At 36.4% G+C, this 16,363-nt stretch overlaps 1 protein-coding gene across 1 annotated transcript in view; it reads right to left on the bottom strand.

Annotated features, from left to right (window-relative positions):
- The window catches only part of LOC107549293 (MAP kinase-activated protein kinase 2-like), a 67,616-nt gene that overhangs the window by 8,760 nt on the left and 42,493 nt on the right, over positions 1-16,363 (bottom strand). The gene's annotated exons all lie outside the window — the stretch shown is intronic.

The raw sequence follows: 16,363 nt of genomic DNA, 5'->3' as shown, positions 1-16,363 counted from the left end.
TATACATATATACACACATACATATATATATATATATACACATATACATATACATATATACATATACATATATATATACACATACATATACATATATATATACACATACATATACATATATATATACACATACATATACATATATATATATATATACATATACATATATATATATATACACATACATATATATATACACACATATATATATATACACACACAGACTGGGCTGAAGGTTTACCTTCCAACAAGACAATGACCCTAAGCACACAGCTAAAATAACGAAGGAGTGGCTTTACAACAACTCTGTGACTGTTCTTGAATGGCCCAGCCAGAGCCCTGACTTAAACCCAATTGAGCATCTCTGGAGAGACCTAAAAATGGCTGTCCACCAACGTTTACCATCCAACCTGACAGAACTGGAGAGGATCTGCAAGGAGGAATGGCAGAGGATCCCCTGAAAAACTTGTTGCATCTTTCCCAAAAAGACTCATGGCTGTATTAGATCAAAAGGGTGCTTCTACTAAATACTGAGCAAAGGGTCTGAATACTTAGGACCATGTGATATTTCAGTTTTTCTTTTTTAATAAATCTGCAAAAATGTCAACAATTCTGTGTTTTTCTGTCAATATGGGGTGCTGTGTGTACATTGAGGAAAAAAATTAACTTAAATGATTTTAGCAAATGGCTGCAATATAACAGAGTGAAAAATTTAAGGGGGTCTGAATACTTTCCGTACCCACTGTACATACATACACACACACACTCTTGTCTGTTTTTTATCTGCCACTAACCAGATTTGTAGAGTTTTGCCTCCCCCTACAGGTAACAACCCCTTAATACATCAAGATCTAGGCATTATGTTTTTGCCAACATCATACTAACAGCATGAAATTTTTTACTTTACACTTTTTACATTTACATTATTGTACAGTTTAGTCTGTTATCTTACAGCATGGTATTTTAAACTGATCATTTGGGACAGCTCCAGTGTAGTGACTAATTCAGTCAAGTCGGGTCACAGTTAATGTGGTTTGATGGTCAATCATGGATGTCATTTTTGAGTGCTTCTGTCAATTCCTAGTATGAGATTATAAGAGCGAATGGTGTATATAAGGGAAGGAACTGGGTGGTGATTTACATAAAATTAATTGCACAACGATCGGACAATCATAATAAAACTGATCATACTCTAGTCCACTATTTGTGAGATTCTGCCGATTTCTGTAGATGATCATCCACTAAAGAAATTGAATGTAACATTGCTTTGTACTGTACTCAGTTTGACACTAAAACATTGCAATGCTACTCTTTTAAATGTTACGTGAGTATTAAACTCCACACATCCAAAGACCAACGCATATAATCTACTGCAGTCAATTAAGCAATGGTTTTGCCCAAATGTAAAGACTAAGTATAGATAAATGTCCTTAAATTTTTTTTTTTTTAATGATGGCCTTCTACACTGTACCTTAAATGTTCTGTCTAAATGGAACATCCAGTTTCACTCCCAAGTCAGAGCCCTGGAAGTTTGCGCCATGTTTTATGATTGCTAAGAGCAATCACATCATTGAAAATGTCAAATATAGACTCCCATTCCTAGACCTGACTGAAACATCACCGATAGCAGAATGTATGGTCCAGCCGCAAAGCTAATTAGGGTTAAAAATAACTTTCTTAAAGAGACATTTGGAGTGTTAAGTACACAGAGACTTACAGCCTCTTTTTTCTGCTTTTAGGATAATAGGGAGAGTTTTAAATGTTCCAATTAATGTTAGGCCTCCGAACAAAGGACATCTCTAGTCTTCTATGAGAGGAGAAATAAAATGCTTCCTATTATAAAGGAAACTAAGGCATGACACACTTGCCCATTCAGACAAAAGAACTGTATTCAAGGAGTCTGAATGGAAAGCACAAAGAAAATTAACACTGGGATACATGACATTGACAAAACAGCTTAAAATTGTCAAACATAACACATATTTGGAACTTAAGTTTATTTCTTCATGAAAACACAAATGCAGACGCTTTTAAGGCATGTTGTACTGCAGCACACAGTTATGTATGACAAGTAGTGGAAAGAATCCCTTCGGGGAGGGGAGGGGGGGGGGGGCATCAGCCAGCATACATTCTCTCTTGTCCAGATAGCCGGCTTAGAGGTTTCAGGATTCCTCTCTTTGCACACTGCCCACATCACGCCTGTGAAACCTCATATCGTCAATCCAGTCTACTGGGGCTAAACAGCTTATTTGGCAGAGCTAAACCAGGATCCTTCATTTGCTAGAAACCAACCATGTATACAGGTGTGATTCAGACCTACTTGACTGATGTGAGAGGACCGGTTATCACAAATGTAAATGAAAACCAAAATAATTATATGTATCATGTCAATCTCACATCTGATGTCACCCACACACTGCACAACAGACAGTAGCAGTCACAAAGCCTTCTCTCACCAAAGCCCTCTAGTTCTCAAGCACAGACTGATAGCTGTAATATTTCATTTCAAGGTGGCATTTCACTATTGCTCAGTAGAACAAGAGGGTTTTTTTCTGTTCATATTCAGTAGCCTAGAGTGTGATGGACCTGATTGGCTCCACTTCTACTTGACTGTCATTTCAAATACCATATTAGGGTTTGTTAAATGTTTTGACATTTGATTGCATTTTAAATGACAGATGGGATAACCTCGCACTTATTATTAAATAATATAATATTAAAGACTACTCAAATATGCCAATGTCTAGTTCCACTCAGTGACTGATTTGATGTGGAAAAGAGTAGACGGCAAGAAATCTAAGCAGTGTGATTTGCTACAATATTTAAAACCACATTTTATATTAAAACACATTTTATAATCGTGCATGCAGTTGCAAATAATTTGTCAGACCACACAATGAAGTTGAAGGCAAAAAATAATAATTAAAATTGGTAAGAAAGATAAATAATGGCATTTATGGGACCAAATATATAGAAATAATTTTATTTTATTGATACGTGACTGCCATAGTTTAAAAATCACTTTGACACAAAAACACAAGTTTTTGGCACTCAAGTAAAAGTTTCAACTTTCTAATTATATAATTGTTTTCTAATGACTAATATTCTTCTATTCCAAACCACTGCAGAGATGTAATAATTTTGCTGGCTGCAATAAACTCTTGAGAAAATGAACACTAATGATTGGAAACAATTTGTTCTATTATTTAACAGCATTAGAAGAGTTATTCAAACAAACTACCTGTCAAAAGTTCAGAATCATTACGATTTTTCATGTTTTTCAAAGTCTATTTTGCTCACCAAGGTTGTGTTAATATTTAATATTGATAAGAAATTTTCTTGAGCACTAAATCAGCATATTAGAATGATTTCTGAAGGATTATTTGACACTGAAGACTGGAGTAATGGCTGCTAAAAATTCAGCTTTACCATCATAGTAGGGCTGGGCAATTTTATCGATTAATTCGAATTTAATGTTTTGCCACGATTTAATTTTTTATAAATTGATGAATCACGATTTTGAATAGAAATATTACCAAACGTTAGAATTAGACACATTGACGATGCCAATGTTAACAGTAGGGATGCACGATATATCGGCCACCATATCGGTATCGGCCGATAAATGCTAATTTTTTCTGTAGGGTTAGGTATCGTTTGGGTTTTTTTCGATACAAGTGCCAAATCGATACTTTTAAAACCGTTCCGGTGCCTAAACCGATAATTATTAAAAATAAAATAAAATAAAAATTCCCCCAAAAATTATGGATTGGCCATTAGCACTATAAACACATGATGTCTGTTTCATTCATACTGGATGCCAGAGGGCGGCCTCGCACAGAAAATCCACATATCCAGTCACAGAAGTAGCGGAACTCATGACCCTCCAGGAAATCCCTTATATGGGGTGAATTCCAAACGGCTTTTTTGCGCCCTTGAAGGGCACTTTGGGAAGGGGACACCATTTGTAGGGACGTTCCAAACGAAAGTGAACAACTGAATCCTCTCACGAAGGGCTAGGGTGTAACGATTCACTCGTTTTCTCGCTGCATCGATTACAAACCCTGACGATGCAATGCATTGATCTGAAACATGGATTTTTGAATCGTGAATCGCCGATTTCGGACAGTAATCGATTTAAAAAGCTAAGAATCAAATGAATCGCAACTTCTATAGCGATTCAATGCTTTCAAAATATATACACATTAAATTACTTCAAGCATGAATTAATGGAGACCTTGAACAGTGTTCGTGCCCTTGCATCTCTCCTTCACGCGCGCCACTATTTACCGCCTGTAACTGTCACAAGATTGCGCTCGCGCTCCGTTCATCTCACTGGCACATTTTTTGAGCAGCTGATGTGTGATCTGATCTCTTCTTAGTACTCGTGGCCAGTAATGCTAAAGTGAAGTAGTTTTGCTTTTCTGTAGTTTTTCAATGGCTCTCGGTCATACCAACATCATTACCTGAGCAGTCGAAGGCTGCGCATTTATTGCATGGATGGGACAAAAATAGTGTCTAAAGCATACACAGAGTTCCATTGAATGAGAAATGTGTTCTAACAATGTTGTTAAACTGAATGTACGAAGGAAACCGTTAAAATAACCACAGCTTTAACAACAACCTTGAAATAAGAGCGCAAGGTTTATCTGATAATCAGATGCATGAAAGTAGAGTTTGTTACTATAGTTTTCTTTCAGAATTATCATTCGCCGATGGAGAGAAAAATTCAATACTATAGCATTTTATTTTATGAAAATGAGATGAAGTTTTCGCACTGAGAGAGAAGTGATCTCGCACTCATAGAACTTAAGACGTGCCAGGCTCTATCTGCAGCTTTATAAAAAGCAGAATGAACTGAAACGAAACACAATAAATAAATAACATTTATGAATGATGCAGTGCTAATTGACATATCATTTATTACAGTACAGAAACTATAAAGTATATTTTCTACCTTATATATACCTGTATATTTTTCTACCAGAAAATTTAAATAATTGTTTGTAGTACATTAAACGTATATAAAATGTAATTTTAATATTAATTAATAGTTTGTGCTTTTACAGTTAGCTTTGTGTAAAGAATACACGGAGCATTTGTTTGATCAAACTATTATATGATTCCCTTGGTTTTACTCGGTTTAACTTGAACGAAACGCGATTGTGAATGCTGAATAAATCGGCAAAGTAACCGCTCACGTCTGAAAGAATGGAGGAACAGCTGTTCTGTGGAGGAGACGGTCTGGGTGGGGCAGATTCATGGGAGTTATACGTTTAGTTCATGAACCAGCCAACTGCTTTTCATTTGTTGGTTAATCGGAAAATCGCTGCTCTTGTCCGGATAGGATGTGTGGGACTGCGGCTTTAATTTACACAGCGCTTCTCACTAGCTTTGTTTTTTCTATTATATCTACTTGTTTTTCTTTGTGTGTGTGTGTGTATATGTGTGTATAATATATATCTGTATAGTGAAAACCGGGATTCATCCATGAAGAGAACACCTCTCCAAAGTGCCAGATGCCATCGAATGTGAGCATTTGCCCACTCAAGTCAGGTACGTCGATGAACTGCAGTCAGGTCGCGACCCCGATGAGGACGACGAGCATGCAGATGAGCTTCCCTGAGACGTTTCTGACAGTTTGTGCAGAAATTCTTTGGTTGTGCAAACCGATTGTTGCAGCAGCTGTCTGGGTGGCTGGTCTCAGACGATCTTGGAGGTGAAGATGCTGGATGTGGAGGTCCTGGGCTGGTGTGGTTACACGTGGTCTGCGGTCGTGAGGCCGGTTGGATGTACTGCCAAATTCTCTGAAACGCCTTTGGAGACGGCTTATGGTAGAGAAATGAACATTCAATTCACGGGCAACAGCTCTGGTGGACATTCCTGCAGTCAGCATGCCAATTGCACGCTCCCTCAATACTTGCGACATCTGTGGCATTGTGCTGTGTGATAAAACTGCACATTTTAGAGTGGCCTTTTATTGTGACCAGCCTAAGGCACACCTGTGCAATAATCATGCTGTCTAATCAGCATCTTGATATGCCACACCTGTGAGGTGGATGGATTATCTCTGCAAAGGAGAAGTGCTCACGAACACAGATTTAGACAGATTTGTGAACAATATTTGAGAGAAATAGGCCTTTTGTGTACATAGAAAAAGTCTTAGATCTTTGAGTTCAGCTGGGGGCAAATGGGGGCAAAAACAAGTGTTGCATTTATAATTTTGTTCAGTATATGTGTGTGTGTGTGTGTGTGTATGTATGTATGTATGTATGTACGACCGATATGGTTTTTTTGGGACCGATATTAGGGAGTAAAAAAAAGGCAGATACCGATATATCAGCCGATATTCTTTGTGTATATTATAGTACAGTACCAGTCAAAAGTTTGGACACTTTCCCATTCGTGTGTCCAAACATTTGACTGGTACTATATATAGAATACAGTATATACATAAACAATATATATACATAAACACATTTTTTGCAATGATCACTCAAATGTGGTGATCAAACACTTATAATGGTGACAGAGATATGTATTATACATATGTATGTAAGGGCATTTTACAATTGAACAATAAACTTGTGATGAGTGCGATGCACAAAGTAACGGGGTGTTAGTTGTAACACGTGGTTTGAATTTTTATTTTACCATAGTAACATTTAAATTCTGGCTTAAGTACATTTTTTATCTCAGTTTTTATTATTCATTTAAAATGAGACAAATCCGCTATTTTAATCTCCAATCTGTTATTTATCAGTTCAGAAAGTGTTTTTTATTTATTTATATATTTTTTTATGCTTTGATTACTAGCAGAAGACACTAACCAGTTTTAAATTCCAGTTGCGCAGATGGGGGCACGTTGTAACACTGCGTTACAATGTGCTATTCTATGACATTAGCGATGTAATTTACACTATTTACTTTAATTAATTTTAATGAGAAACAACGAGAAGCAGGTGAATAAAGACTGACTGTCAATGTTTAATGTTTAGAAATGATTATTTCAGGACATGTAAAGCATTTTTGCTCGTTTATGTGGGCTGTCACAAGCATGGTTGCAATGTGTTCATTGTCAAACTACAAAATCAGATTATTTTAAATTCTTAAAAAACGCCATTATTTTATTTGAACAAAAAAAAAATTATTAAATTAACAAAATATTTTAGTTTGTCTTGTATATTTTTTTCATTCTATCAGATAAGATTTTAAGCTGTTATATGGTCATGTTACAACGTGCCCCTCAGATGTTACAATGTGTTCCACCTACAGGGCATGTTGTCACATTTCACTTCCATAAAAGTGTTACTTTGTGCCCCGCTCTCCCCTACCTCTGTAAATAAATACAATATAAATTCACGTCTCACGCACTTTAATGCCCTTTTAATGTAACGTGTACGTTCCCTTGGAACTGGAATCGTGGCGGAATTTCATGTGAAGTCCACTTCGCAGCGCACTTACGGTCAAATAAGACAACGCATGATTGCTGCCTGAACAAGAGACCTCCTTACTGAAGGGAAAGTGTTGACTAGTGTCACTATCTCACGAACGCGCCCCTGGGCTTACATTTTTACATATGCCATAGCATCATTAAACTATCATCTAACAATGGACAAAAGTGTTTTTTTCTCTAACCTATGGTTCTGTAAACATAAAGGCTGCTGTGTAATTTGCCCCCTGACTAAGCATTTAAAGAATTTAGAGGAATCATTTAAATAATCCTGTGAATGCACTTAAAGAATGCAGAATCGAATCGTTAATTGAATCGAATCGAATTGAATTGTTCTGAATTTGCAAAAATCGTTCTTGAATCAAATCAATTCACTGTTTTACCCAAAGATTCACAGCCTTACGAAGGGCCCTTCCAGAAGTCCGTTAGCGAAGGGAACATGTGATGGTCACTTCATGGAAGTGATTTCCATTTGTGATCATGTGATCTTCGGTTAGAAGATCTTGCGATGCTGTTTAAAGCAAAGTTGGGGTTAATTTCGAGTTCACATACAAACATAAGTAGAATAGGCTAATTAAATTTGTCTATTTTAATGCAAGTATATTTACATATTTACTGTAACATTTTTCGTCAGTGATAGAAATATGATTTAAGACTGCAGTGTAAGCAAGTTTAGTTTTGAAAACGTTTAATAGTAAATAAGACATTAAGACAATATTTGAATAAAATAATAATAAGAAATATTTATTTGCAACAACAACTGATGTAGTCCTGAATGCTGCACGCATGGGCAGTGTTGTCAAGGTAACATTTGGTCAGTCATTCCCTTCGCCAATGGAGTTCCAAACGCTTATATTAGACAGTAATACCCTACACCCTTCAAAAAACACACTTCAAGGGCTCGGCCCTGTGAAGGGAGTAGGGCATAGGGATGCTCACTTCCGTTTGGAATTCACCCATGGACAAAGGCATCGCTATTATAGCTGTAACTGAGTAAACAGAACATTATAAACGTTTTGAATGTTAAAACAAAGACAATAAACACTCGACTGCGACAATATAGTTTATCTGTGTTATTCAAGCCATCTCTGGTATTTTCATAAAGTATATTTATAAGCTATTGCTAATCGATGTATTCTTTTTAAAGTAACTTAGCCTATGGAACATATTTTCTGCCTCATTCTGTGACAAGCTACATCAGATCACAAAAGGAAGCATTTGACTGGTGTTGTGGAGTAAAAAGGCTATAATGTTCTCTCTTGTTGGACAACAGGTTTAGAAATGTGAATACAAGGGAAGTTCAGCTTTAGGCATTTCAATTTAAGCATGTTTAACTTGGTTAACGGAAGGCTACCTGCTGCCAGCAAGTATAATTACTGCATTCACGCGCTCCTCGGATGTTTTCATTTCTCAAGTTGTGCTTTTAAGTCGGAATGTGAAAACCACATGGACACTCTCGTTACTACAAAGATTTGTTGGATTTGTATTATTAGAGCTTTCCGACTTGAGTTCACGTGCATTTTCTCAGTCGGGAAATTATTTTTCACGTGCGGTGCCGGTACGTCCATTTCAGAGAACCAGAGGACAAATATTTCAATCGATCGCCTGCCTGGGCATGGCACCGAAATGAGGCACTGAAATCTGCGTTCTGATTCGGTTCTAGTATTTTATCCATGGTAATTCGGTTACATAGGTACCAGTGCCATATTGGTACCCAACCCTAATGCACACTCTTTAACTTTACTCAAGATGACCATGCAATCCAAAGATCTGGTGTAACAAATGAATTATCTTTCAGATGTCATTTCATTTAATTTATACTGATTTACATTTTTGATAGCAAAGGAGTGCTTTTCTTAAATTGTAATATTTAGCAATGCTTGTATCTCTTTAAAAGCCATTTAAGTTGTTGTTGTTGTGAACATGAAATAATTATAATTGTATAATAAAAGGTAGTGGTAATTATATTAAAATGTTCATGGCATTTGTTTTTGGTTAAGAAATTTTACTATGTTGCTTAATTGTCCCAAAATACTAATTATCAGACTGTTTCTTTTGAGTTTTATGTCTGCTTTACAAATCTCCTTGCAATCTAAAATGCATGGCATTTGAAAGAGATCAAACCTTGTGTTTTGTTTCAGTAGGATGTGTTTTAAGCTTTTCTTCTTGGTCTTCACAAAAAGCAGGCATTAGTCCAATGACGGCAATAATTGGTCTGTGTTGGCTTGGCAACACTTTCCGTTCGTCAGCTCGGCATATAATTACATGTGTCGCATAAACAATGAGATGTCTCACCTTACCAGACTGAGCTTTATTTTAGAGCTCAATACAATACCCTGGGTGTTTTCACACACCTGGAACAGTTTCTTGTCGTCTTGTTCTTCCTGCATAATGTTGGTATGGATTATGTCTGGGAAAAGGTACAAGGTCTATAGTTACTTAAACAACCATGTAGTGATTTCTGGTGGGTCAAGGAACTGGATCTTTACTGATCTCTGTCAGGGCCAGTCTTTTCAGACACAAGAGCCATATAGTGTCTTTCCCTCACCCCTCCTTTTGCGTAAAAGGAATTTATCTTGCTAGAGTTTCGTGCTGTTTCTAAATCGTGTAAATTTCTACCGGATGGATATCTGGTTAGATCACAAGACTGGAGTTGAGAGCACTATGAATTATTCGTCACGAGCGCAGTAACTGAAATTTAAAACTGTTAAAAGAAAAGGCTCAATAAACTAACGCAAATATTTAATACACAACGCATCAATATCTCTTCACTTTGTGCTTTGAACTTCTCTATGCGGAGCACTGTGCGCTGTGACTCAATGTTGCTTCAAGCGCGTCATTCTGTGCATGAGCCGCTCTGTATTTGTAGCCTTTAGTCCTAGTGTGCATGCCGTGTGTAAATAAGGGAACTCTGAATGAAACTGCGTCATAAAGGGTCTGAAGGTGCACTAGGTGCATGTAGCTTGCGTCACAGGAACAGAGATTTGAAGGGCAGCCACCTGTCCGGCCTGAATGCAACTGGAACATCTATATTAGACTGTAGTGACTTTATGATATTAAATGTCATTAACAAATCTGGCACTTATCACTGTGAGTGACAGGGAGGAAGGGACATATGGCAGGTGGCACGAGCTTTGTTTTGCATGTGAAGGGGATATGAAAGAAGGGGTGGCATCACGTGAGAGGGGAAGGAGTTGGTTTTCTCCAATGAAACATGTGGTGGGGCTGAGTGTGCTCCAATTTCACTGGCAAACCCCAAATCACCCTTGATAGTCTGCTAATGTCCTGACAACAAACAACAACCTGCGGAGACTTCAAAATACACAAACAAATATGACACCCATTGGTGGCATACTGGCACTTTTTAGGAAAAGCACACAAAGTCTTCTTCATGGTATTTTTATAATAACAGCAATCAAAGGTTCTAATCAAAACTGCTTTTGCTTACAAAGTCATTCAAGTTCAGGTTTATGATTCACACTAACACCTGCAATACACTGTAGGCTTACTAAGTATGTTTACAAGCACAGTCATAATGGAGAAGCAGCTGGGGTTTTTTTGCAGTCATACTATAGTCTTCATCTGTCTCTCAAATAGGGTTGTAACGGTATGAGATGTTCACGTAGGGCTGGGTGATATAGCTAAACAAATTATCACAATATAATGTTTCATATAATTTGGTATTGATAATTATTGAAAATTAAACAGCAGTAGAAAAAAGGTTTAAATTTAACGACTATTTTTTATTTACCCAATTTATTAAGGCAAACAACAACTTATTTTAGTCTTAAACAAAATAACAAAATAAAATTTAAACAAATATATCCTTATATTTTATATGCAGATTAAATAAGTGTTAAGGAAACTTTTGGCCCATCTTCTGAGGCCACAGGAGGGCGCAATGAGCAAAATAATGCACCTCATTAAACGGTTTATTCAATGCAATGAAAATAACGGCTGTCTATAAAAAAAGTACATAACGTCTAAACTAATATTTATAAATCAAATATGATTTCGTAAATTGCATAGACAATAATGAACAAAACAGCATCATGCATTTATGCACAGCTTAATACAAATAGCCAAAGCGCCGATCACACGATTGCATTTAAACTAGGGCTGAAACGATTCCTCGAATACGTCGAGTAACTCGAATACCAAAAAAATCAGAGACAAATTATTTCGTTTAGTCCATTTACTGTAACTACACACGGAACACTGTGTTTCCCCACGGATCATTATTACTGACGCACAACCCGATAAACGCTGGACCAGACCATAGACTGTATAAAAAAAGGGACCAGACTTAAACAAAAAAAAAAGCGCTGGACATATTTAAGACCGTAAATCAATGTGGTGGCTAGTTATAATGTCCCTACCTTAGCTATGTTTTGTGAAAGACTAAATGCCCTTGTGCAAAAAAATACCACAGAAAGTTAGTCAATATCACACAAAGAGTGCCAGTTTTCACCTCTAAAATCAGCATGATTACAAATGTGATTTTATTTAACAGTTCAATAAACAAGAAGGTAATATTATGAGACTTACGTTTTAGACACTATATTGCCTGTTTTTGCTTTATTTTGCCAACAAAAAAATTCCAAACAGTCACAGCGCTGTTTTGCGTCTCTGTGCAACATGACTGCGATTCGTTCCTGAATGAATCAACCGTTTGATTCGGTTCAATCGCAATGACTCACTTCTTAACAGTGACTTGCTGCCACCTGCTGGTGGTTTTAATTTCACATTTAAAGTATCTTTTCGTTTTTAAAATAATTTTAAATATCAGTATTCAATGTTTTATGTTTAAAATATCAAAATATTATTTATGCATTTGTAACTGCAGGTTAAATGCATTCATGTCCCTCTGTGTGGGAAATTCATCCCATGCAGCTTCTGTGTTTCCTCTGCATTGCAAAGATGAATTTTGATACTGATATCATTTGTTTGGTAACAGCCCAAATGTCTTTTATTCTAATTGACTGATTAAATGTAAAAATTTGACTCAAAAGAAGATGCACACTTTTAGAAAAAAAGGCTTTATAAAAGGTAAAAATGCCCATAAAATGTAAAAATCAATTTAAACTTATTGGAACAGATTAATTTCTATCACTGCTGTGGACTGACCCGCACACAGAATATAAAGGATATCAAAAACAAGTTTTACACACACACACAAGTTCGTATAGGGACATTTAAGAGGGTTTATTCTCCAAATAACTCTAATTTTATGTTGAAGAAAAATGTGTTTAAATATGTCTTGTTCCAAGTTACCTTCCTCTCCACTGATTTTTGCCTCTCACAAAAGCCACAAAGCCTTCCATGACGACAGTAAAGGCTTATGTCATGCTTGAGCTTTAGTTAGGCTGAAACTTGAAAGTTAAGTTGCACGACATAAATGCAATGCTTAGGTATTATTATTTTTATTATTATTTTGATTTGTGCCTTAGTTTTAGTTTGTACTGTTTACCTTTTTTTAAAGTAATGCAGTGTTTCCCCTGCCATTCTTTTAGGGGGGCGGCCCGCCCCCCCAACGACACCCCCTGCCCCCCTTGAAGGTCAAGTTAATTTTCTTTAATTATATTTTCTCTATAGCGCCAGATCACAACAGAAGTCATTTAAAGTTACCTTTCTTATAGAACATGTCTATACCTTGTTCTTTCATTAAGCAAACTAAATAGCCTTATGTTATTTATCTTATTTACACGACGGCATGTTATTTCTAGAGCGTCTCTACATTATGGTCACGCTCTCTGTATCACGCACAGCGGAGTTCCGCCCGATGCGCGCGCTCACACTCACACACACACAAGTAAGCCCATTCTCACTAGTATTTGTAAATATTAAGCCGCAAAACGATTAATATTTTAATATGAATTCTGCGTGTCTCTGTGTTAATGAATGGCGCAGACGCTATTTCTAGAGCGTCTCTACATTATGGTCACGCTCTCTGTATCACGCACAGCGGAGTTCCGCCCGATGCGCGCGCTCACACTCACACACACACAAGTAAGCCCATTCTCACTAGTATTTGTAAATATTAAGCCGCAAAACGATTAATATTTTAATATGAATTCTGCGTGTCTCTGTGTTAATGAATGGCGCAGACGCGCGGTTTTGTATAGTACTCGTACTGAAACGCTTGTGGTAATATTAACATCTGCCGTCTCACTAATGAGGACATAAATACATGAATAACATTTCCAGAACTGCTCTGAGAGTCACTTCATGAGCATTTGACCGTTTCATTTGAGTAAAACTATCATCATGTCATACACACACAGAAATGTAATGGTATTCACGGCAACGCGTCAAAATAAAAGTTCGGTTTAACTTGAGGGAATTGGCAGAAATATATTACTATTGTTGAGTAGAATGTACGTAACAGACTGCTACTACTACTACTAAAATTATTAAAACCTTATTTTTAAGGAATAAGCATTCAGTATTTCTTCAATGTTTTAATTATAATATTAAATGACCTTTATTTTCCAAAAAAATTAATGTTTAATTTTCATTACTTAAAAGATAGATTAAATGAATGTTTTATGCCTTAAAACAAAATGTAAATACACAACACAGAATTTCTGAGCAAAAAAATCATAAGGCTATTGTAAGAATAAATGAAATTTGTTTTATGCTTTCAAATTAGACATGCTAAAACAGAATTTGGTTACAATAAAACATAAGGTTGGACAAATAAAACATTTCATAGGGCCCTAAACGTAATATTTGTTAAACTTTTAATAATTTGATGTTAAATTGTTTAAGTTTCATGATTTTAATTAATTAGACATGCTTTTTGATTAATAAAATGTAATTTAACCATTAAAAAGGAGCCCAGAAAAAAACACAATCTACTTCGTCTCAGGAAATATCACGGTTTTCACGGTATATATTAAACAAATGAAAATGTACAGCTTTTTATTTTTGGCAAAGTGCTGCACAACAGAGGTATTCTAAGTTAAAACATGGACAAACATGATATTCCTTAAAACAATGTTTAAATAAATTATTTTTTTATAAAGAATATTATTATATTATTATTATAACTTTCAAGAACATTGTACAATGTAGGGCTGGGCGATATGGCCTAAAAAAAAAAATCCCTGATTTTTTCACAAAAAATCCAATTTGAATCGATTTTTCCCCCCTACTTAAAATCAATTTGCAGATGACAAAGAAATTGTTCAAAAGTTTTAACTTCATTTTGTTTTGATTTTCTCTTCTGGGATTTGATCTGGATTTCCCCCTTGGGGTTAAAGTGCAAACAGAAACAACAAGCCAAAAAGACAAGATGGCAGGCCCTGCCATTAAGTGAAAATGCAACATAATGTAACATAATATAAAATGTAACAAAATTCTTATCATACCGGATAGTTTGTAAATGTTTGTAAGACTGTAGGTCAGTGGTCTTCACTATTTTTTTCATGGGAGCCGCACTGATAGGGCAAAGTCAATCAGAGAGCCACTTTTACCGCGAAGTATTAAAAGTTACATTTAGTCATAAATGGCATGTCGGTCATCCCTGATATGCAATGCAATGCAAAAGGGGCCATCATTCTTTATCATTTACCAGTCAAATTTGTAACTGAGACTAGATGATTTTAAAAAAAGCAGGATTACCTTAATGCTGGAAAGACCTTAAGTTATTTTATTTTTTTTATACTAGCCCATCATGTGTCTAACCATCCAAGTGCACATTCGGAGTTAAGCGATTAAAACGGGCAACTCCGCAGTGAGTTATGCAGAGTTCACACTGCACGATTTTCAAACTCGTCGGATCGCCGTTGTTTTCACACTGCGTGACTATCTGGGGTAGCATTCAGTTGCTGCTGTGTTCACATTGCACGATGGATCGGCGACAGGGGGTTGTGTCCGAAGCGTGAATCCATATTCAGAAAGGCATGGAAAACAAAGAACAATTGCTAACGGTTGCCTTTTACATTACAGTATAAAGTTTAACTTACCACATAAACAGAGTAAGGAGAGATGACTGAGGACGATGGCGAATGATTTGCAGATCCTGAGCACCACTGACAAACATCTTGTGAAATGTGTGGTAAGTACTGCAGCTCCATAGTATACACAGAGTACGTGCAATCGCGAATCTCGAAAGTGAAAGTGAAACTAAAAAGCGATCGTGCATTCAAAAGCAATTTCAATGCCAGGCATAATAGCAGCTCCCTGATGTCCGCAATTTATATACAGTACAATTACCCAATGATATAATTGAGAGAGAAAGTAGGTTATTGAAATATATATTTTCCTCCCATCTCGTTTTATTCCCTTTTGGGGTTCCGTAGGAGGGGATGACGGAGGGGATGACGATGCCGGCTCAACCATCTTGATGTCTATCAGCCATCGGCCCAACCTTATTTCAAATAAAACTAGGAAATGTTTATTTAATTTTTCTTTCAGAGCAGCTCTGGTGATGTTCATGTTTATGTAACTTAGATGCTGAAAACACCTTTTATGTATGCGTACTTCAGTGTGTAGTAAATAAAACGACGCCACTCAGAGACATGCAGAAACAAGCAGATTATTTATATAGCTGTCTCTTTGCGCTTTAATATTCACAGACACAATGTTATCATATCTACTTTTGATTTATCCATCCATCAAATGTGGATCCATCAGCATGTTTTATGTGACATCCTCGTTATACTGTAAATTCCATGTTCACGACTGCACCAGGATTCCCTCTGCATCACGGAAATCATATGACCTTAACTTATAACTTATTATAAATGCGACATACCTTTATCTGCATGGAGGGATGGTGTCCGCGAATATGAGCAAACATGTTAGATGCATTGCCTGCTTTTACAGCCACTTTGCAGCCACATTTTTTGCAAATTGGATCCGTCCTCAAGGACAACCCCGCGTTCGTTTATATATATATATATA

This window comes from Sinocyclocheilus grahami, unplaced genomic scaffold (genome assembly GCF_001515645.1).
Source record: "Sinocyclocheilus grahami isolate Dianchi unplaced genomic scaffold, SAMN03320097.WGS_v1.1 scaffold2.1, whole genome shotgun sequence".
NCBI lineage: Eukaryota > Metazoa > Chordata > Actinopteri > Cypriniformes > Cyprinidae > Sinocyclocheilus > Sinocyclocheilus grahami.
Note: the sequence above shows the minus strand (reverse complement) of the source record. Positions and strands in the feature narration are given on the sequence as shown.